Source organism: Psammomys obesus, unplaced genomic scaffold (assembly GCF_907164565.1).
Source record: "Psammomys obesus unplaced genomic scaffold, mPsaObe1.curated_primary_1811, whole genome shotgun sequence".
Lineage (NCBI taxonomy): Eukaryota > Metazoa > Chordata > Mammalia > Rodentia > Muridae > Psammomys > Psammomys obesus.
Window position 1 is genome coordinate 3,537,072 of NW_026590681.1, and position 25,158 is coordinate 3,562,229.

Here is a 25,158-nt window from a genome sequence, read left to right on the forward strand (position 1 = left end):
ATTTAGTGCATAAGAAAACTGGATAATTCCTCTGTGTTGTTTTCAGGTAGGATTTCGCTCTATACCACAGTCTGGCTTGTAACTCACTATTTAGCTGACTCTTCCCTCTTTTCAGTTCACCTGATTAATTTTCCTGAGTGATAGACTCATGGGCATGAGCTACCAGACCCAATAACTTTTGAGGAATATTTAAGATTCATGTAATGTCTATTAATAAAATTCATCCCAATTTCCTCCGTTTAATTCATCTCCTAATACCCCAACTATTTTTACCTCTCCAAGTCACATGATTTAATAAAAACCCAAACAGAAACAAAACTGAGTCCACTTAGTTCTCCTTGTGTGTACATGGATATGGGCACTGTCGCTGGAGCATGAGTCCTCATCTCTGAAGAAAAGTGACTCTGCTTCCTCAGCAGCAGCAGCATTTGCCGGTAGATCTTCATTTATGCATTGAACTTCTTGACCTCCTTCTACATCAATACTGGGATTTTGTCTGGCTTGATTTGCCGCATGTTTGTGGATGTAGCCATAGCTGTAGTGATTCATGCCTGCAATGGTGCTGTCATGTCGGACAAAAACCCTTTAACTGAAAATGTATAAATAGATTCAAGGATAGAAACCACATGCTCATCTTATAAGCTATTTCAAAGGCATTTGACAAAATCTAACATAATCTCTTCATGATAAAAGTCCAAGGGACACTGGAGACCTATTTCAACATAACTAAGGAAATACACCACAAGCCCATAGCCAAGACCCACTACACAAAGAAGAACTTTATTTATTCTCACTTAAATCAGAAATAAGCCAAGGATATCTTGTTCAATAAACAGTTCAAAGTCCTGGCTCCAGCAATAGGACCAGAGAAGGAGATCGGGGTACAAATAGGAAAGGAAAAGTATCAAATTATCCAAATTTGAAAATCTCATGATTCTACAAGAAAACCCTAAAGACTAGACCAGGAAATCCATACTACTGGAATTTATTAGGTCTCAAACCTCAGACAAAGTTCTGAGACACCAATCATCATTATCAAATGGACAACAGGTACTAGGTTCTCTCAGCATGCCTCAGCTCCTGCTCATATCCTAGCTGACATATTTCTTCATTGAAACTCTGCATCCCAGGGCCTAAGATGGCCTACCTTCTCCAAATGTACTTTTCTGTATAACCCAGCCCTTTCAAGCAAGTATCCCTTTTAATGTTTTGGTCCCTTGTCCTCTTAGCAGCTTTCCCTCGTTCCCATCTTCCTTATTCCCTCCTCTTTCCTTCCTCTCTTCACATAGCCTAGTTCAATTTGCCAGTCATATTCATTCTGGATTCTCCAAGATACCTCAGGAAATGTCTGAACTCTCTCTTATATCTATAATAAAAACTTCAGACCCTTAAAGCCAGTGTTGCCATCCTTTTGTTTGTTTTGTTCATTCTTCTGGTGCTGAACTACCTCAGAAGTGGCATAAATGAGCTCCCTTCCCAGAGACTTGGCTCCTCTGAACCAAGCTGCTAATCTGCCTCTCCTAAGTAATGTACAGACCATTTGTTTCTGCTGGCTTCTGCCACCTACCATGCCCCTACACTCCACTTGCCCTAACCATCTGACACTCCTCTACTCCTCAGTAAACATGTCTCTGGCTCCTGGACCCTAGCAGGATTGGTTGGGCAATTGGCTGGACTAAAACAATTTCCTCTTCCTCCTTGAAGCCCTCTCTTAAAAAGAAAAAAAAAAAAAAGCCTCTCCCAGCCTACTTCTACAGTTTTTTTTCTTCTCTCCTTGCTGTAACCCCTCAGCTTTTCTGACTGGGTAAGGGTTACCCTAAAGCTGCCTGCTTTTTCTACTACTTCAAAAGCCATACCTGTGTGCCAGGAATGCTCCTTTTCCCCCCACTGGGCACCAATTACAAGGACGAGGGACATCTTTCCTCTGTGATTTGGCACACTTGGCTTTGACATGTTTTCAATTTCATTTAGTATACCTCAGATAGAAATTTTTGTTACCACAACACTTTATTCACCTCAGTTCAGCTCTTTTTTTTCACCTCCAGTTAGGAGTTGCAAGTCCCAGCTGCAACTGCCTGAAACCACCTGTAACCCTTTGTTTGCTTCCTTGCTCTAACTGCCATCCAGTGTAGTTTCACTTTCCATCCTCTTGCTGTCCTTCTTAGACTACAAAGAGCTTGGCCTCAGTACAGGTCAACTGTGAAACATTAGCAACTTTGATTTTCAAATTCTTTCCCATGGTAAGAACTTCTGCTACTGCACAAACCACTGATCCCCAAACTTCCAAAAGCTCTCTTTTCTAGGAACTTTCTCTACTTCCCACTCTGAAAACTTTTACCTGTCTGATTTTTCTGTGCTCTTTTCTCAATATACTGTCTTCAGAGTGTGCTAAAGACTCTCTCAGGATTTCTAGGTTCATTGAGTATGGTTCAGAAATATGCAACCAAAAGACCACTAGGGTGGCATCTTTGGGATGAGCTAGAAACCAAGGCCAATAGAAAGCTCCCGGAGTCCCTTATGGTAACCCAAGATAAGTTTTCTAACAACAGCTATATGGGGGCTGAACGAGCCATCTCCTGTAACTGTGAAAGATTTCCAGTGGAAGAATTTGGACACTAACTCAGCCATAAAACATTCCAGCTACACTTGGTCCTGTCAATAATACATTCTGTGATAAAGATGTAGCAGAAATTGAGAGAATGCCTAACCAAAGACTCGTCCACCTTGAGACTCAGGCCTTGAGAGGGAGCCCACTTCTATCATTGTTAATGAAATCCTGCTATACTTGCAGACAGTAGCCTAGCATAATCATCATCAGAAGCTTTACCCAACAACTGACGGAAACAGATGCAGAGACACCAAGCCAAACATTAGGCAGAGCTTGGGGAATCCTGAGGAAGAGGAGGAGGAAGGATTGTAGGACACAGAAGTCTCAAAGACACCATAAGAAGACCTACAGAAGTAACTAACCTGGGCTCATATGGAGCCTATTGAGACTGAATTACCAACCAGGGAACCTGCATGGAACTAACCTAGGCCTTCTGTACATATGCTACAGTTGTGTAGCTTGGTCTTTATGTGGGATTCCAAAGTGCAGGAGCATGGGATGTCTCTGACTCTGTTGCCTGGTTTTGGGACACTTTCTTCCTATTAGGCTGTGTCTGCTCACCTTAATAATAGTGTATGTGCCTAGTTTTACTGCAACTTGACATCCATAGGAGGCCTCCCCTTTTCTGAAGAAAAAGAGAAGTTGGTCGGGAAGAGTGTTGAGGGGGAAGAACTGGGAGAATATCAAGAAGGGAAAACTGCAGTTGGAATATACAGTTAATTCATCATCCACTATAAAATAGAAACCTCCAATAAATTTAGCTTCAATCTTGTAACAAAAGGCTCATAGTTAAATATCTATGCATAGATGTTAATTTGCTATAACATTTAAACACTTTAAATATAGCATATAAGTGACTAACATTCAACTTTGTTTATTATTATTTTTTTTATTAGTTGCAGTTTATTAACTTTGTATCCCAGCTGTATCCTGCTCCCTCATTTCCTCCCAATCCCACCCTCCTTCCCTGTCCCTCATCTCCTCCCTTCCCCTTTCCAAGGCCACTGATAGGGGAGGACCTCCTTCCCTGTCATCTGACCCTGTTTTATCAGGTATCTTCAGGACTGGCTGCAAAGTCCTCCTCTGTGGTCTGGCAGGCCTGCTCCAAGATGGCGACAAGTGACAGTTTCTGAGTTGCAGAGCAACTCTTGTTTTTTTTTTTTTTTTTTTTTTTTTTTTTTTTTTTTTTTTTTTTTTTAAAGATTTACTAAAAAAAATTCAGAAATTAAGTGGCAACTACATGGCAGGCAGCACCTATCTCTAGGATAATGTGTACCTGACTTTTGACTTCACAACCATCTTAAGATGACCATATCATACGAGCAAACTAATCGCAGGTTTGCAAAGTATTTGGATTAGGATAGACTTATTTGGATAAGTATAAATTCCTAAGTTTCTAAAGATATATTCAGTTTAACATAACCTGACTTAGAGGATTTACTATTTAAATTTTTGTTAACTATGTTCAATACAAGGCTTCTAAATTAAAATAATGAACAATATATATTCAATAAAGTTTATCAATTCAGAAAGTCTATTAGGTTAACAGTAACTGACTCAAAGAGAGATGTCTGCTCTCATTGTTTTGCTCATGTTGTTAAGCTTCAGCTATTTAGATAACTGAATCATACAGGAAAATCTGATATTCTATCACTGTTCACTATAAAAAAGGTCAGAAAGTTTTCCAGGCTCTCTTTGAATTTTGTGTTAAATGTTTTATTTTGGTGCCAAGGGATGTTCAATTAAATCTTCAGCTCAACATTTTAAGGCTCAAATTTAACAGGATAAAATTGTCAGTTCCGAACTTTATGAAAGCTACTAACTTGCAAACTGTTACAAAATTCATATTAATGAGAAAAATTTTTAGCATCTTGTATATGCCTTCAAGGTTAAATCTAATGCTAGTAGATAAAACATGTAAAGTTTATTTAAAATCATGAATACTTCAAAGATGGTCCTCAAAATCTTTAGAGATTTAAATGTTGATTATGGAAGTTAAAATGTATAATGAAAAATCTTCCCATTATAGACCGAAGTACCAGTTCCTAGACGCAACACTGAAGTCTCCAAAGAAGACAAGTGGGCACAACAACTCTTCCTGGATTGTGGTAATGTGCTAAGCACTGGACAGAACTGCCCTCAGGCCTTTCACTCCACCAGGGCTCTTCCCAACGATGTACTCTGCCTACTCAAAGCAAGGTCAGATTTCAAGTACCTTCACTACAGGAAAATCTCTCCGCTCATCTGTGCCTGGCAGCTGAAGGCCAGTGCTCTCTTGTGCATCAGCAGAAGATTTAATGCTCTGCTTTATCACAGCCCAAGTATGACTGTGGAAGTCATTAAGACCACTACGGTTAACGCAAATGGCTAGGGAGCAGGTAAGGCTTTGTAATTTTAATGAATACAGAGGCTACTTGGATTATACTTCCTGGTATATAATTCTTCCTTCTTCAATATCTGACTTTATGGATTTACTAACTGCAGCTTTATCAAGGCAACTTTTCAACTCCTTCCACAAGGCTGCTGCTGCCCCTATTATTCACGTAACTCAGGCCTCAGACCTCACTTTTTTTTTTTTTCACATAACATTTTTTTATATACAAGAAACCAAAATTACACAATTCTCACTACATTCTTGTGCTTAGGGGTGGTTGTTCATGGGGTGCCATCTCTATGCTCTCTTTTCTTCAATGGGTTATTCTTGGGAGTAATTCTCTGTAGTCAATATTCTGTCAGACACAGCTATACCCTCTTCTCTTTGTGCTGTGTTTTCTCATTAGGCTTTCTTAAGGATTTCCCCTTCACAGTCTTCTTTTCCCTCTTGAAGCCATTTTCCTTAGGGGCTTAATATTTGTTGTGCTATGGTTGGATGGGAGAGAATTCATCCTGGTGATCTTCGTGGTGAATTTCAGGAGCTTCTTCAAATGAGTCTGTATCACCTTCACCCACCAGATACACACTTCCTTGTCATCCATCTCAGAGTCTTGTCCTGCTTCTCTAAGGATGTGATCTTCAGAGTCACCCCAATCCCATTTCAGATGCCACAATCAACTGATCTGAAATGAAATCCTTGTAGAAGGAGTCTCCTGAGTATTTGGTTACTCCATCTTTAAGATGCAGATTTGATGGTCTTTGTGTCCATAACCCCCTGTCACAAGTAGTGCATTCATTGCCTTCATCATACCCTGCATGGATCTATCTCACCTAAGGAAGGGAGATTCTTGGCACATTTGTGGCTCTTTCTTTGTCACCAGCCAGGTGATCCCTGAGAGTTTCCTTCTGATTCATTGATGCTCTCCTGTGGAGTCTAGAGTCCAAAATTGAAGCCAATGTTTCTTGTAGGCTGCTCTCCTGCCTGGAATGTGAACCCTGTTTTTCCACACAGATATCCCCTTAGCTGATGCCTCCTGTAGGTTGGTTTTCTTTTTTCTTTTTTCCCCCAATTTATTTATTTATTTATTTATTTATTTATTCATTTATTTATTTATTTATTTATTATCTATCTATTTATTTATTTATTTATCTATCTATTTATTTATTTATTTATCTATCTATCTATTTATTTATTTATTTATTTATTTATTTTATTATCACTTTTGTAGAGTTTATAGGCCTCTTTTGAGAAAAGGCAAACTCAGTGTTCCTTGCTGAAACACTTCACTCTAAAGAGGTAAACTCAGAAAACATGTTTCAGAGTACCTTTTTACTATTCCTTTATTTAAAGGAACCTGCTTTGCATGACTACTCTCAGTCATCAGCCCTCTGGGTCTCATGGGAAATGACTCAATGAAAATAAAAAGGAGGAGGTTCAAACTTAAGGAAGTTTTGAGGGTGAAAAGCAGCTTAAGATTTCTAACTACAAGTTGTAAAGATCTGAGGACTTAAGAGCTTAAGTTGTGAAGGTCTAAACATTTTGTTACAAGGTGTATAAATGTAAGTGGCAAAGGTCCAAGAGAGTGATTTAATTTAATAATGTTTCAGATTTCGTTTCACTGTTCCTCTGGGAGCCCAGTAGTTGAAGCAAGCCTTAGTGCTCCCTGGCCAGAAAATAATCTTAACCAATTAACTGATTTACTGTCTAACAAATTAAATATTCAGTCACTATGAACTGCTAAAATATTGTTCTACCCTAAAATAAACCTGAATAGAGAACACAGCAGTGTTTTTTTTGGGTACTGTGAAAGAGCACAGTGTGCCATCCATAAACACCCAAGAACACACAAGATACAGATATTATATGACATAGAAGTAACATACATGACTTAAGTTGAACATATACACAATTAGTTATAGCACTCTACATGCCTAGAGGCAGTACCCTCAAAATACACAAAACACAGAAACAAAATTACACACACTTATAAACACACACACACACACACACACACACACACACACACACAGATCCCCACTGATGTTGGTTTGTGGGATTCTACTCATCGTAAATCTGTGACTGCAACCGTTGTGTTCTGGATGGTGACATGATTGCTGTCCTGCAATCGAAGAAAAGGTTATTACATCTTGGGTTAATGCTTGTAAAACTCCAGCTTTGAAACAACATAGACTTTTAATTTTACACCACAAGAATGCCTCTTGCGACCTAGGCTAGGTCACATACCCTAGGTAGTCCAAGGGGATCTTGAAATTACCCTCCCGCCACTATCTCCCCAGTGCTGTGCTGTAGGCAGCTTCCACCATGACAGGTTTGGAAGTGCTAGGAACTGATGCAGGGCATAGTGCCTGAAACAGAAGTTCTCCCTGAACTGAGCCATGTCCCCAGCCATAGCCTCTAATGTATGAAGTGAAGGCAAATAGTTCCGAGCCTAAGATAAGATTATGATGTCCGTGGCTATGGAAAAAGGTAAAAAGGTCTGGGACGCAACACTACTATCTAGCTTTTCTCATGATCAGAGACAGTGTCTCCCCATGTATCTTTGCACATATTTTCCACAATCACTAGTGAAATATTAAGTCCAATGGAGCATTGGCACTGTGATATCAATCAGATGGTAAAAGTGACCTGATAGTCCTTAAGGCCATACTTACATATGTATAACAAAGCCCTAAGGATTTATCAATCTGACTTATCCTGGCTATGTAGCCACAGATTGCCTCATACTTGTGATCCTTCTGCGGCATCTGTTCTAGTGCTGGCATTACAGGTCTGTTTCACCATTCAGGTTTGGAAATGGTCTTTACACTGAGAATGGGAAAAATGGTGTTCTAGCCATTTTTAAATTATTTAACCTCTTTCAAAATCCTACTACCTAAATTTTATTATAAGAGGAGAGAGAGCGAGAGTCCTACCTCCTGAAACTAGCTTTCTGATCCCAGGATCTTAGACTTGGATCTCTGTGGCTGCATGTCTGAATATTATATACTTTATGGAACAGGTTCTGGTTCTTTTACTATTCTGCTGCATTTCTTCTAAATCCAAACTGTGTGGAAGAGTCCATGCTGATTCAAAGTACCAGAATCTCTCATTTCTGGCCCTGATCTGACACACAGAGATCTATGTGATCATACTAAGTGTATTATCACTGAACACAACGTGGAAGAAGAAACCACCTCCCTAGGCAGGTGAGAACCATTCTTTCTAGGCAGAATTCCAGACTGAAATATGCTTAATTTATATATGTTGCATGGCTTTTCCATTTGCATTCATATTTATTATTGAAACTTAGTAACTTGTAATAAACATTGAATAAGCAAATGGATTCCATTATTTTTCTGTTACTTCTTTTTTCCATGTTACTGTGGATGGAATCCAGGGCCTCAAGCATGCTGAGCTCACGCTCTGACCCTCAGGTACACCGCAGTCCTACTTCCATTATTCTCTCAAGAGCTCCATATTTGTATCACCAGATATCAGGCAAAGGGGGCAGAAAGGATCAGCACCTTCAAAGACAATAAATGACCAGGTTGCAAAGACCAGAAAATTTATTTCTCCTGCCTACAGCTTCCTAATTACATGGTTATTATGGATTTTTAGAAAGGTGACTGATGAAGCTGAACTTCCAAGTGGGACAGAGGAGATAAATAATCTTATCAGTTCTGTGTCCTCACTGAGACAATGACCTTGAATTCTTGTACAAAGGTACAGATGCAAAAGTGTGCTGTGTCCTGTCTATGGGGATAGAATCCCCGTTTGGAGCAGCTGGTAATTTCTTTTAATCCAGTAGGTTTCAGTGTGAAAATTCTAATTCTGAAATGAGAAAAAGCAGATGCACAGTCATGCAGTCACGTGCCCAAGGCTCCTCCCTCTCTCTTCTCCAACTTTCTTTCTATTTTCTATTCTTCCTGCCTCCTTTCCTTTCTTAGACCTCGTTCCCACTATCTCTTACCTTCTATTACTTTTCCTTTCTTCTCTCTTGTCAATTTCTTTTTTTCTCTACACAACTCTTCCCCTTCCTCTAGAACCTGTGGACCTCCTCCTTTTCCTAGTCATTGTCATTTTTATCCTGCTCCAAACCCGGCTCCTCCTTGTCCTAGACCTAATCACATTCTTCTTATTCCTCCTCCTTTTTCCCACCTTCCATCTTTTCTTCTTTGTTTCTTTCTCGTTTTCTTTTTCTTCTTTTTTTCCTCTTCTTTTTCTTATCTTTCTTTCTCTTTTTATTTCTCCTTCTTCTCTTTTTCATTCTCATCCTCTTCCTTTTGCCCCTGTATGGCTATATCCTTCTCTGTCACTCTGTCTCTGTCTGTCTGTTTCTGTCTCTGGATAACTTTCTTGAACAATGACCTATCTGGGCAAAGGCATTCAACAGTAGAAATAATTAGGAAGAAGAAACAAGCAACAAATTAGTTATGTTTAGATCATCAATGTGAGGAACAAAAGACAAATATGCTTAAGCCAGGGTCCTGTTGTCATGTTGGACAACATCCAGGGTACAAAAATGTATTATAAAAGAAAACAGAATGATTCATTTCTTTACCAACACCAGCTCAGCTGAGGCATTCAGAATAACTTGACATTGAGCATGAATAAAAGAGTACACTCATGTACAGTGTTTGGTGTGAAATTTCTTCAACCTCTGGCTCTTCAGGTCACTTCTTAGGAGTTTGTCTTAGAAAACTAGCAGTGATATCACAATGACCTTAAAGAGCAGCTGGTATTAATCAGAATGTGCACCTTAGAGGATGGCTTTTATAGCAATTACTAAAGGCATTCAGAGTATAGTTTTTTTTTTATTAATTACACTTTATTCATTTTGTATCCCCCCATAAGCCCCTCCCTCCTCCCCTCCGGATCCCACCCGCCCTCCCCTTTCTGCATGCATGCCACTCCCCAAGTCCAGAGTATAGTTTTTAAATAGTTTTGAGTCATATATAGTTCTTGTACCTTCCCAACCTGAATCTCACATATTCATTGTCTGTATTTGGGGCCACACATCATTGTGATGGACTCTGGCAGCATTCTCTGGTACTCAAAATGGGCGTGTAAATCTACATTTGACAAGAAAGATGTTTGGTCTGTATGGTCTGAGAAGACAGAAGATGACAAGAATTCCACATGAGCACAGCCAGCCATGTGTGGTCCACTAAGGAAGCCGGTCCAAGGAGCTACAACCCTTCAATGAATCCCCAAATCTTTCCAGACACTTATCTGCTAGGTGGAGAAAGGAGAGGAGACAATCTGCTTTGTCCACCTAACTCCTAAAGGTCAAAATAAGCTAAGTTTCTCTCAATTATATTTTAGCTTGCCCCTCATTGAGAACAAGACTCCTTTATTCATCCATGCATTAGCTATAGCTGATGATAAAAACAGTAATCATTCCAAGGTTCACATTTCAGCTTCTAATACCCAAATGCATCCCTCCTGTGAACAGAAGCCTGATTCCTTCTTCACCAAGCTTTCTGATGACTACTGCAAAGCACATTTCAACAGTCTCTCTGGGTCTTCAGCTGTCAATCTTTACTCCTTCCTCTGAGATCCATGGGATTTCTTGGTATGTGAAGAGGAGCCTGTAGCTATAGTCTTGATTTTTCTCTTGACTACATTGTTAGTTTGTGGTTTCACCCTGCGTTATCCTGTCTCTTAACAATATCTCCTCTGGCTCAGCTCAGGTTCTCCTGGCTCAACTGTCACCAGCTGTCTTGTCTTCTCACTCTGCCAGCTGAATTCACTTTTAATTGTCTCTCATTTTCACTCTGCTCAATCTCTTTTCTTTGTCTCTATAGCCCTACTGTTTTCTTTCCTCTTGGAACAACTGTCTTCTTTGACTCTTCTGTCTACTAGATCCTGCTCCTGCCTACTCCCCAATCCTGTATCTCTCTCATGCTCCTTCTCATCTCTATCCTACTACATTCTCCCTGATAAGAGATAAGGGGATGCTGCCATCAGGGAGCTCAGTTTCCTTACATATGTCCACCCTAAGTTAAGAAGTCCCATTTCGTCCTGTATGAAAAAGAGCTCTTTTTTCTTTACAGCATAGTAAATGTCAGGGTTTCCTTTCTGTAGAGGAATGATGACATGTGTAATGTGATACTCCTCTCCTACCTGCCAAGAGAAAACAAATTGTTACAATACCCTGGAAGTTGCAATACATTCTCTTATAACACAAGTAAGTGAAGCCCCCACCATATCCCAGTAAATGATGTACATCTTTCTCTTTCCCCTCAGTATTTCACAACCTTGGGAGCCCTTGTAGGTTCTGTATAATGAAAGAGAGTGACTCTGAGATGTCCCTCTTGGCACATCCTAGGCCTAGACTCTTCCCTGCAGCCGTCAGGAGATATGCTCAGGAGTCTTAAGGTGTTCAGTAATTTATATTCCACGGCTTACCAACATAGGTTCTCAGACCAGGACCTCAAAGGAATTGGGTCCTCCTTTTCTTTTTGCAGTTAGTCAACATGCCTGTATCCATGCCTCATTCCTCCCTGTCTGCCTGTTTGTCTGCCGTCCTGCCTTCTTTGCCTTCATGACAATGTCTCACTCTGTCTGGGAAGCTGGTTTAAACTTTTAGGAATCCTCTAGCCTCAATTTGAGAGTAATTCGAATTGCACTATTAGAGTGAACGTTTCTAATGATAGTATTGAAACACATTGTTTTAGAGCCTCTGAGAAGCAACCACATACAAAGTCATCAAATTCAATGTGTCCAGGCCTTATTACCCATGGTTACTTCTGTCTGGTGATGTGTGTGGACATAGACCTTGGATATGTTCTCTGAGAGTCATGGGAAGCCAGGGCGAAGAAACAGCCTCAGATTAGGAAAGACTTTTCATATCTTTACTAGAGATTTGCACGAGACACCACATGTCTTAATGACCTTCTTAGTGTTTTTCCTTGCTCACTTGAGGGACTTCTCACATAAATCCTCAAGGAGGATCACCGTGGGCAGGCCTCTGAGATTCTCAACTCTTAGGTGACATGGCCTGGTTTCCCTAAGCAGAACTCAGCCAGGCAGCTTGGGAGAGAAATGAAGTCACTGGGATTTGACACCATATCCCCATAATAGAACCACAAAATTAGGAAGGTATTTTTTTTCTCCAAGCTCTGGGTACAGTTTACTGGGATCTAGGACCATGGACTTTACTGTCAGCTTAAGTAGATGAAGATATATTTCTGGATGTGATGTGAGGTGATTGTAAAGAAATTTCTGTGCTGGTGAATGGACTCATTACACAACTTCCTTTCTTAAATAAGGTGGGCAAGCAGAAGCCACCTGGGAGCTAAACAGTCAGACAATCAGACAACTCCTTCCATGTATCTCCTGACACAGACATGTTTTCTTTGTCCTTCCGTCAGATCTCCAGGTCTATTGGACTCTGAACTCTGTGGTCTGGACTTGTGTTTCCCTGGTCCACATGGGTCTTACCTCAGACTGAGACTCATACAAGTGGTTTCCCTGTTCTCTGACTTTCAGACAAAGACTGAGACAGCCTATGAGTATTCCAGAGCTTCCAGCTTGAAGAAAGCCTCCTGATAAGGCTCAGTCATATGGATCATTTTTCCCCAAGAGCCATGAGAAACCCAATATTAAGAGGTTGAAGACAGCATAGAAACTTTCACAGAGACTTGTGTCAAGGTCATATACCACCACAGACCATTTCAACAGTGCAATGATGTTGGAATCGGGGAGACAGTTGAGGCCCTGGAGCTGTAGGGCAATCCATTTGGACATGCAGCCTGGAAAAGCTGTAGCCCAAGACTCCAACTGTAAGTGAAGACGCTACACTAAGGCCAGCAAAGCCACAGGAACAGGGTTCTCAACTGGGATTACAGTCAGCCTGATGATTACTCCTGGACCAATAGGAATTGACAGCTTATTTCTTCTCACAGCTGGGAAAGGCTAATTCTCTCATCTGCATCTGGAAATGTACACAATGCTGGGTGCACAGGTTCACAGATGGGGAAGGCTGGATTTCTCACCTGCATCTGGAAACGTATGGAGTGCTGAGGGCACAGGCTCACAGCTGGATGAGGCTGACTCTCTCACCTGTGTCTAACTGAGGCAGAGCACTGCAATTTGGATGAAAGCTCCTCTTCATTCAAAAAGTGGTTTTGACTCATGTAAGGCAAGACAAGAATCAACCAATACATTAGAAACTTCTGGAAAGGCAGCCCTGAGGAGGGACATGTGTAATTTCAGCATTTGCTGAAGGTTTGCTGAGGCTGCAGGATCTCAAGTCAGGTCTACTCATGTAGAAAGCTAGATGTTAGAAAAGAAAAAAATAAGCAAAAAATTAGCTGAGATACTGGAGAATTTTTTTAATCTTGTAAAATTGTCTTTAAAATATTTGTGTATTTCTTTTAAAAATCCTTTATCTGTGGGTGTGTTTGTGTGTATCTATGATATGTATTTTGAGCATGTGCATGTTCATGTGTAAACAAGGACACACTGATGCTTCAGCACTTCTGCAGATGTGAGCAGATGCCTACAATGCTTTCCTCCCCTTTCCATTTGGTTCAACAGAATCTCTTCTGTGCCTCTGTGTCTGCCCAGCCAGCTGTGCTGTGAGAAGCCAAGTCTTGTCCTGTCTCAGCTTAAGAGAACTGTGAATGTAGAAGCTGCCAACCACACCTGGTGTTTGTGTGCTTTCTGGAGGTTCTATCTCTGCTCCTAACACAGTCACTGCTGGTGCTTTATCCATGAATCATCACCTCCCTGGCCCTACTTGAGAATTTCCTATGAGGGTCTAACAAATGCTGAAAACATGATCACATGCAACTGAAATTCCTTTGATTCACATCTCTCCTTTGTGTCATAAGATTATCTGCGAGTCTGGCTTTTAGGGCATAACAGCTCACACCACAGTCCTTATGGCAGGTGAGGATCCAGTGCTTTCTTAATGTGCTTAACATGACTCTTCACATCTCTACAAAGCTTTTCAAAGATGAGGGTCAGACTTCACAAGTTTTGAGAGGAAACTCATGTAGCTTAATCTAAGTTTAAGGCCATTTTTACAAGATGGTCAGGGTGGCAGAACAGAAAAAGACAGCACTCATCGTAATAGGTTCTGTTACCGCCTCAGAGTAAGTGGATCAATGGAAGCAAAAGACTGAGAGCCAGAGACAAAGTGGTGCAACATTCTCTGTGGTGCTCAGTGCTCCAGACTCCACACACCATCCACCAGCACTGCCTTCCCTGACTGGGGAGCTCCAGTCTCGCTCCTGTGTGCTGACCCAGGTGCAATGGAGACCGCTTCTACACATGTCTTTTCCAAGTCAGGAACTGTGGTGACTTACCTGGCCTTTTCTCTGTGCCATTTTTCCCAGGCTGCTTGGCAGATGCTGATGCTTTTGGAGCGATGACACTATTGTTCTCCTTTGTTGAACACTGCTGTGGTGGGCTGGAGGCTGTGGTTGGCGCAGAGGAAGGTTTCGCTTCCTTTGGTGTTAAGGGTGCACCAGGGCCTACCTCCTCACTTTCATTTTTTCAGAACCTTACACTGGACCAAATGGAAGAGAGCACCAACTGGAAAATCCTGATTTTTTCAAGATGTCTCTTATGTCCTCCCAGAAGGTCGCCTGCTGTGCTTGTTCCTCCTCTTTCTTCTACAGGAAGAGAAAATGATTTAGTCTAATACTTCAAATCTCAGAGAAAAGTCTTGTCAGCACCGAGATGGACAAAGTGTAGTTCTTTTCAGGTCTGGCATCTCAGCATAGGATCCATAACTATGGTGTGGTCGAACCCAGCCTGCACCCACTTACTCAGTTGCTATAAGGCTGTTTGTAAATGACACTTAACTCTCAGTCTTCAAAACACCCTGTCCTACTCTCTCTCTCTCTCTCTGTGTATGTGTGTTGGCTTGTAGGGTTCCAAGTCCATGTGAAAGTGACTGTGGAGCCCATTCATTGACTCACAGACCCAACTGAAACAGCACAAGGCAGTCCTAGGAACAGGCTGAGTAGCAGGAATACAATCCCCATCTCCACTCTCTTTACATTGACCTTTGCCGCCAGGTGTTGTTCATATTCTTCTTGATGATTTCCTTCTTCAGAGTTTCAGCCCTGTAAAAAAAAAACAAAAACGATATTTAGAGTCTAAAATACAAAACAGAAATGGAGAACTAGAACAGTTCTAATGTGAGAAAAGAGGGAATAAAACAAGTTGGGAGAGGAAGCAGTAGCTCATGCATGGCTTGAACCCCATTTGTAGCTATCCCTCTTACTCTGTACTGCTCTGCTGAGGCAGCATCATCTCCCCTGCCACCCAGTGTCAAAATCGGTGGCTATTCTTTGAGTAGCTCTGCACTTCTCTGGAGATATTTAGTCAAGCACATAGCCAACCAAGAACTACCTTGATGAAGTTCGATCTTCTACCATTGGCAGCCCTTTTTCGATATTTGGGACCTTTGTTGAGTTTCTTCACATATAGTCTAAAGGAATAGAGCAGAGTTGTTAAGATATGAAGAAAAATGTGACATGTCTGGATGAAGCCCTGAGGATTTTGGCCTCTTCATGCAGGGTTCCAGAATTTCCTGGACTTTAAAAGAGGCCCATCATGAAATCCCACATAAGATTCCATCCCAGTCATTGGAGAGAGAAATGTCCTCACTCTAATATTAAACTGGCATAGTTAGCAGCAAATATCAGCTGTCAAGAAGCATAGCTAAGCTGACGTGGTATAAGCGTGTCATCCCAGCACTCAGCAGGCAGCAGACAGAATTAGCAGATCCTCAGAACCTTGAGAAATCATGCCATATTCCTGAACTTCAAAGCAGGAAGTAAAGACAATGGTCTCTTTCTTCCATTCCCATTCACTATATGGTAGTTTGCTCTTACAGTACATTTGTGTGTATTGTTTCCCAGCAAGGCCCAACTTCACCTCAGAGATAATTAGGTAATAATGACAGGAGACATGTAGGTGCTCAGAAGTAGGAGGTGGTGTGCTCTGGACACCTCCTGAGATGCTGTGCTCTAGGATGCTTCGAACCTGCTTCAACCCTTACAACAGTCCAAGAATCAAGAAAGAGTAATGGCCCTTTCAGAAACCGTGCTTGAGAGGAGGGTGTTGTAGCTTGCTCTTTGAGACAAAGCTGCAGCCATTTTTTTTAACTTTTATTAATTACATTTTATTCATTTTATACCCCCCCTATAAGCCCATTCCTCCTCCCCTCCCGGTCCCACCCTCCCCTCCTTTCTGCAGCCATCTTTGTATTGAGCTTCCACTTTGTTTCTAAGGTGAAACTAAGTTCAAAGTTTTAAACTTTTTAACTCTGCTTCCTGGAAACAGTTGTTCATAGCTGACCTTATGATTCCATAGTGTCATAACTCATACTTGGTTACCTATGTACTTGGTTACACTCTTGTTATCTGTGCACCTGGTTGCACTAGGTTGCTGACGGGCTGAACTCTGGAGGACTCTCACTTAGAACCAATAAACTTAAAGGTTGGCTTATACTACTGTTTAGTTAGCCAATAATGTAGTCTTGCTTTGCCCTGCACTCACCATGCCTTTTGAATTTGGTTGTTTTTTTAAATAAAAACACTGCTTTGAGACTTTGTAGATGTCACAGTTAGTCTCCCGAGCTCTTACTGTGGTCCTGATCGATCAGCTTGGAGAGGCCTTCAACATGGATGGTTCAATAAACCATATCTAACTGAGACCGGAGTCAGAGTGGTTTGTGAGGCTATTCTTATACCACGACATATGGAGTTCTTTCCGAGACTGCCCACTACCCTAGACTACCCCTCAGTTTGATAAGTGAACACCATCAAGCTACAGACTCCTCCATAAGGAGGTAAATTTTTTTTCTGGTTTCTCTTTTGTTTCTGGTGTGGTCTAGATCCCTGGTGACTCAAAGGACAGAAAGACAGACTTAGTGTTAACTTTTGAGTGAGTCTGGAGAAAATGGAAGGTGTTCCTTTTCTCTGGTGGTCTAGGTGGTAAGGGTTACAATCCATTCCTTTGGACTTGGGCAGGACACTTGTCATGCAGTGCTCTGTCTTTGAAACTCAGTTTTTTAAAAAAATGTCTGTCCATGATCCATGTCAGTTTATGTGTGCTCTGTGTTTTAAACTCTGGGAGAAAGGTCAAACTTCACTTGCTGTTTTAGTTTTAACTCATTTCAAGAATTTTAAGGAAAAAGGAAGCTAAACTGATAAACTGGCTCTGCTCTTGAAGCCTTGCAAGAAGCTGGCACCAGGCCTGAGACTCATCTGTGCATGCTCTCAAAGGGACAAACGCTCCTCGGTTTCTCCAGTCAGGAAGCTTATGTCTGGTCTCTATGGCTATGAGAATTGGATTCAGCACCTAGTAAGTTGCACCTCCCTTGAAATGACAGCTAAAAAAGTAAGAAAAGTTTTGTCTGTTTTAAATGTATGTACTCATCACCACATGTTTGTTTCTGACTGTTTTTAAATATATAAATTTAGTATGTTCTGTATATTTTGGTTATAAATTGTTGACATACATTTTTGGGTATGGTTAAAAATCTCTAACATCTGTAACAAAAAGTTAACTTAAACTTGTAACTTAGGGTTGGAGCTATTCTGAACAATGAATGGAATGAACCAACTAAACAGGTCTCCAAAGGTACTTCTGTGTTGGGATCAGATTTTACATAATTTCTGATACCTGTCCATTCCACTGTCTTGATTTTGATATATTATTTTAACTCTACACTACAGAAAGAAGCCAAGAACAACAGGGTGGCAAAGTGGGCTTCTCCCCTTCTAAAAACTAAAACAAAGCTTATAATTGCATGAATGAAATGCACCTATTGATATCAAAATGCATAATTAAGAGAAACTTCTGATATTGTGTTTTTCTTACTAAAGCCACTGGAGTTGTTGGCACTAATTTTTTTTTTTTTAATAAACTCTGAGGTGGCCAAAATATTTCTGAATTTAACGCTAAAATCTTGGCAAAAAGAAAGATATTTAAATGTATGAGTGTACACTATTGATCAAACATATTTTTACTGTCCTGTCTCATGGCTGGGACACCAGGTATATATCCTGGGTTGCTTAAAGGAATGTCATTTTGAGACAAAGATTGAGGATGTGCTGGATTAATGAGGCATTAAAATTGCACCTCTATGTGTTCATATACAAGAACTTTTCTTACTGATGGCCATACTTTATGATAGCAAAATAATATTATGATATTTATTTGAGAATTTGTTTACACTGTTAAAATTTGGTTTTGTCTTATGAAAATTATAGTTATGCTCTGTGCCTTCACTTTAAAAAAGATACTTAGTTTTGATATTACAAAAACAGCTTAAAATATTTAAATATATGAGATTATGGGACATTTTAAAGTTTAGCAGGTATTTTATTTTAATATCTTTATTAAACTAAAAAAAATTCTATCTTATAATATGATAAGACAATCACCTTAAACAGTCTCACAAAGAACTTGAAACAGTTTTGCAACCCTTTATGGAAAGTAAAAAGACATTTTTACAGGGATAGCCTAAGATTGCTTGAAAATCAGATGGTTATTTTATGATTGATGTTACCACCACAATAACAGAAATATGTAGATTAAAAAGTTACAATATTAAAAAAAATCATTGGCTCTTATGCAGCTAATGGAGACAGATGTATATGTTTAGCCTCCTTGTTTTTTATTAGCATTATTAAAAGAACACACACACATATATATATATATATATATATATATATATATATATATATATATATATAGGGTCTTACAGGAAACTGTGTTCTATGATGATGTGCCATGTGGGGGTTCAGGAAGTTCCCACTCTCTGTATTTAGGGATTATGATGCTGAAGGAACTTCAGTTCAGCAACTCTCATTCTGTTATGGACTGTTAAAAATGATTAGGGCATGCAGGTTGATTGCCTCATGAATGACTGCATTCAATATCCATGACTGTGGTCATGATTGATTACCAGGGTGTATTTATTCGACATATCAGCCCGTCAGTTGCTTGATGGTTAATGAAGAGGAAAAAATGTTTTTAAACAACTAAGAATGCTAATGCTACATGCCAGACTGCCACCTGTCCTTTTCAGTAGAAATTAATGGTGATATTAAAGATTTAATTTGCTTCTGTGCTGATATTGGGCCTGCATATACTTAGGCTACACCTGAAGGGGAAAAAAGAAAAACGGGGTAACAAAGTCCTTGAGAGAATCTCCCTCTGAAGCGTAAAGCTTATGAAGTCTCAGAGGAAAGGTATGACTACAAAATTGCTGTTTCTTGCTATTTTGTCTCTGTTAAATGCATCTGTTACTGATGAAACATATTGGGCTTATGTGCCTGATCTTCCTTTGTTTCATCTGGTTAACTGAAAAAAGAATAAGATTCCTGTTTATATTTGTCCATTTTAGGATTTGGATGCCACTGTTTACATTTATGATTATATTAAGCAAAGATGCTTATATAACAATTTGACTGTTGATGTTCAGGCCTTGCATGATAAAATGCTAACCATTTACCATTCAAAGTTAGATGAATCAATCTTCATCATTGCGTAAAAATCTGACAAAGATAATTTTGATCATTATTTTTCTGTTTGTAACTGGACTTCTAAACTATGGTTTATAAGAATGTCTCTAAGAATTTCGTTATTGGCTATATTGGGCAACATGACAGCCTTAAGGAAAAAAAAAAGAATAATTTGTTAGGGGAGGTTCCCCTCTCCTTCCTTCTGATCCTAGTCTATCAGATCTCATCAGGAGTGGCTGCATTGTCATCTTCTGTGGCCTGGTAAGGCTGCTCCCCAATCAGGGGGAGGTTATCAAAGAGCAGGCCAATCAGTTCATGTCAGAGGCAGTCCCTCTTCCATTACTATGGAACCCACTTGGACACTGAACTGCCATGGGCTACATCTTTGCAGAGGTTCTAGGTTATCACCATGCATGGTACTTGGTTGGAGTATGAGTCTCTGGAAAGACCCCTGTGTTCAAATTTTCTGGTTCTTTTGCTCTCCTTGTGGAGTTCCTGTCCTCTCCAGATCTTACTATTTCACACTTCTTTCATAAGATTCCATGCTCTCTGCCCAACTGTTGGCCATAAGTCTCAGCATCTGCTTTGATAGTCTGCAGGGCAGAGCTTTTCAGAGGTCCTCTGTGGCAGAGGGAAGGTGGGATTAGGAGGGGAGGAGGGAGGCTTATGGGGGGATACAAAGTGGATAAAGTGTAATTAATAAAAGTTAAAAAATAAAAAATACAGAAAAAAGAATAATTTGTTACTGTATGTAACAAGTTATGGATTAACTTGCATACCCTAAAAAGAAAAGGAAAAACTGCAGTGAACCATGGAATTGGCTTGGTCTTTGAAAAACATATGTCATGGGTGTTTCAGGCTTAAATCTATGGCTCCTGGGATACTGTGAACCTTTCAGTTCTTGAGAACCCAAAGAACTTCCTCAGATATTAAAGAAATCTGGCAGCTTTAAAACCTTCTACCTCAATCTGGTTAATATTCATTTTTCATCAGCCAAATCAGGTAACCTTGGCCTCTGTAAGTAAAAGCTGGCACCTACACTTAGCAGCACTAAGAAGTCTTGCTACATTGTAAATGAAATTAGGCAAAAATGTCTAATTTATACATTTAAAAAAGATTAATATTGTCCACCAGATAAATCATTCTTTAATGTGTTCAGAAAAAAATATTTAGGATAAAATAATGTTAAGACCAGATACATTTAATTACAAGATTGAACTTTATCTGGTATCTATGTTTTCATGGTTAAGCCTAGAATGGATAATTAAAATGTAAACACAGATTGTTTAGCTCAGCTATACTTAATAGCTGGATGATCCTCAGACACTTCAGAGATCTGCTGGATATGGCATTTAAATGTTTAATGAAAAAGCTTACCATGACAGAGACCCCAGCTCCTAATAGTGACCCTAAGGTCTCCAAGAAGATATGGGCAACATGATAAAGGACTGTACCTGAATTATGGTATAACCACCACTGGGCAAGACTGCCCCACTGCCTTGCCTTCTGCTAGGGCCTGACCTACACTATGGACAAAGAGGACACCTAGAGTTATTTGCCCCACCTTGCCTATGGCAAGGTGAGGTCAGTATCTCTCATGTTCCTCTTCCAGAAAAGTATTCCCATATTTGCCAGGCCTGGCAGCCAAATACTGATATTTCCCTGGACCTGTGCTCCCAATAAAGCCATCCAGACCACAGGAGCCTATGAGTTTGGCGTTCTGGATAATGGATAAGCCTCTGTCATTTTAATTGATACATAGGATATTTAGATTGTGTTTTCTGGTATAATTTATTCTTCTCAGGACTCTGATGTGCTTGAGAACTAGACTAATAAAAGAAGTGACTCTTTATTTACTACTTCTTTATGTGAATGAAACTCACTATCGCATCTGGCAATCAACCACCTGTCTATAATAAATAAATTAATGTTTAAAGAAAGTTTGAAGGACATAAAAACGTCAATGATGATAAATTATTTAAAATACAATTGTATTAAGACTGTTCAAAGCTTTAACATTAATCAGATTTTAAATTGTTTTCCACATCAGTTTGTCTCCTTTTGTAAATTTAAAAGAGATTCTTATAAGCTTCAGAAAATGACTTGGACCTACCTGCTACAAGTCAAATGGACTCCTTATAAGTACACCTATCTCTTCCTGAAAATGGGAATTTTCCTTGGTCTTAAAGATTCTTATCCTTTCTCAATTACTAGTAAATGTTGATTCTGTTTTCAGTCTATTTTTGTCTCAGCAGATTTTCACTTGGCTCATAGACTCCATTCAGGAATCACCTGCAAACTCTGGTCTTACTGAAAACTGATATAAGCCAGTCCAGCTGATGTGATTGCTTCCTGTCTTTCAGCTGGATCAACTAATCAGATGCTTCTGATAATCCCCCTATCTCATAGCCTTTGACTAACATTTCAGCCTTCCTGAGCCCCTGATGACAATGTCCTAGTGTCAGCTGGAAGTAGTTACAGAAGAGAATAACATCGTCCATTTTCCCACCTAAGAGGCTGAAATGCTATGTCAAATGGAATTCCTTGGCATAAAGTACAAATGGGTTCCTATAATTCCAACAGATGTACCACTCTCATCATGAATCTGATGAAACCCCCTATTTCAGTTCCTCCTCGTTTTACAATATACCCTTTACATTGTTATATATACCACCGTCCTAACACTCATATGATAAAGTTGTCTAATTCCCTAAGGATGAAAAGGAATAACCTTCTAGCAGCAACTCAAGCTATCCGATTTGCTTGCACCAATTTTCTTCCCCTGTGTCTCTGTAAGTCATTTCACAAACAAATAAAAGCCCGAGTTACGTGTTCTTGTTCTTGTAGTGTCACAGGTTATCTACTATAAGGTGACAGCACGGTGAGTGCACCTGGGCCTTTATCTCTGTTCACATCCTCAAAGGGTGTGATTCTGGTGCACTGTTAGATGGAATGGGCATTGCAGGAAAGGGACCACTAGTCTGGTCACAGGGCAAATAAACTTTCACTATCCAGGTGAACAGGTGGAAAAGATTTGGCTTACATTCACCACCTCATTCCTAGAATAACAAGTAGACTCCTTGGCTCAAAGGGTCTTACAAAACTCATGGGCATTTGATTAATTGTTCCTCAAGAAAAGAGGATTGTATATGGCAATAGATAAGCAAGGTTGCTTTAATGCTAATCATTCTGGAATAATTAAAACTTTGACTGAAGTCAAAACTGACCTCAATAGAGAACAAGAAATATAAGGTATAGTCTGGTTAGAAATATTATTCAATTGGTCCCCTTGGTTAACATCCCTAATTATTGCCACAATAGGCCCCCTATACATATTGCTGTTAATTGCAACCTGTAGTCCATGCATTATCAATGCCATCATGTCCTTCATCCAAAGGAGAATCTCAGCAATTGGGCTTATGGTCTTAAGGACCCAATATAACGCTCTGGATATAAAGTATGAATCAGAGTCAATGATTTGACTCTAGGCCCAAACTCAAAATGGGGGAAATGTTGCAGCTTGCTATATTAGACAAAGTTGCAACCATCATTGTACTGAGCTTCCATTTTGTTTCTAAGGTGAAACTAAGAAACAAATTTTTTCAAATTTTTAAACTTTTCAACTCTGCTTCCTTGGCAGCAGTTGTTCATAGTTGACCTCATGATTCCTAGTCATAACTCCTATTTGGTTATCTATGTACTTGGCCACACTCTGGTTGTACTCTTGTCACCTGTACTAGCTGCACTTGGGCTTCACTCTGGAAGATACTCACCTCACCTAGAACCAATCAGTTTAAAGATTGTCTAGTTAGGCAAAATGTAATATTGCTTTGTACTGTCCTTCCTATATCTTTTGAATTTGTTTAATTTTTCTATGGCGACTTTGTTGATGCTACAGTTAGTCTCCCAAGCTCTTACTGTGACCCTAATAGTTCAGCTTGGAAAAGTGTTCAAATAAACCATCCATATCTAACTGAGACCAGAGTGTGAGTGGTTTGTTATTCTTATACCACAACAGGTGTGATCAGAAACTGAGTATGACAACTGATGTCTGGGAGGACACATGAGTCCCTGGTAAGAGTTAATTATCTTTGGAAGAAGGAGGAGAAAAGAGGGAGATTTATTATGATCTCAAGAGAAATCCTCACTTTACAGAATGTGAACAGTGGAAAACAAAAAGAAACCCTGTTCGAGGAGTTGCACAGCCAGGGAAATCCAAACTGTCCTACTTTGCTCATCTCTAAACCTGAGCTTTCTCCTACTCCTCAGAATAGGAGGGCGACACACCCACTCAGCATACACAATCTTCTGAAGATCAGTGAAGTCATGCCCAGAGAACTGCTCCCCATTGCCTGAGCTCCTCAGAGTCATGTGCATCTCCTTAGGTTTTCTTTCACCAAACTCAGGGCTAGACATAACTGGGGAAATTTTACCATCATTCCCTTCCTCAAACACACATCACTGTTGTCACTGAGACAATAAGAGTCATTCCCTGGTGATAGCTCCACAATCTTGTGTTTAGTCTGCCTGTACAAGTATGATGACTAGCTTGGGAAAAAGCCTTACTGTGCTGAACCACACTGACTCCAAGTGCTCTACAGTCTTCATGTACAGGGTAGGCTATCCTCTTTCCTATACAACTCAAGGCACTACAAAATGAAGAGAAGGAGGATCTGAGGTTGGCCAGACATCAGTGATAAGTCTGTGGCTAGCTGCCTTGGAGGCCATTGGGAAGTCAAACCACCCATCAATTTGGACATAACCTGCTTCTCTGCCAAGCTTTATTTTTTAAGAGCTGGTGGGACATGTGGGCACAGAATCCAGAACTCATGCTCCTACTCATGAACTTCCTTATTTGTGACAGTACCACTTTTGGTCCTCAGGTCTTTGAATAGGGAGAAAAAGCATGTGTAAGAATTGCCAGAAATCTGATTAAAAACTGACATTATCAAGTTTAGTAACTGTCTTCAAATGTGAGAAACATGAAGAGAGCAGCATGACTGAGGGAACCATCCCAGGAAAGTAGAAAGTGTAGGTTCTCCCATAAGAGATTTGTGATGGAGAACAAAGGCTTCTTCTTCTTGTTCACATTTATCCTTTTCAGTCACTATTTGAATTAGTATTTTCTCAGGCTCATATAAGAAGCCCTGGAAAAACTGTTGTTGATTTTGATGTCCTGCCCTAAACTGCTTAAGATCTGGAACCGCTCCTGGGGAGGTAGACCGACATCATTGTGTCTGCGGATGTTCTAAGAAGAAAGAGAAGACAGGAAACTTCAAAACCCACTTCTTTTCATCATTCCACCCTGTTATTACAGCCAGCTGGCACATAGTGTTTGAGTGTGTTTGTGTATATTTGTGTTTGCTGGCATATGTGATAACCCTCTCCCTAAATAAATTAGAGCAAATCAAGCACCACAGGTTGTGATTCAGCTCAAAAAAATTAGTTCCCGTGATCTCCTTATTATGGTAGTAAAGTAGAAGAGTCAGAACTAGGGATGTCTGTGCCTTTTGAAAACAAAATGCAAAGCAGCTCTCAGGTAGCATTTAACTTAAGGAAGGGTACTTACAAACAGTCTATTATATTGAGATTAGCACCAGGTGACTTTGCATAGCTATGAGTTGTTGTGCAGAGAGATTGGAGGGTTGTGCATACACAGAAAGCCAGCCCTCATGGCA

At 40.0% G+C, this 25,158-nt stretch overlaps 1 long non-coding RNA gene across 1 annotated transcript; it reads right to left on the bottom strand.

Annotated features, from left to right (window-relative positions):
• Positions 1-14,568: 14,568 nt before the first annotated feature.
• LOC129677706 (uncharacterized) lies at positions 14,569-15,414 on the bottom strand. The gene is made up of 3 exons (XR_008720246.1): positions 15,354-15,414; positions 15,005-15,064; positions 14,569-14,608 (listed from the first exon to the last, which is right to left on the bottom strand). It is a non-coding gene; the product is annotated as an uncharacterized LOC129677706 (long non-coding RNA).
• Positions 15,415-25,158: the final 9,744 nt, after the last annotated feature.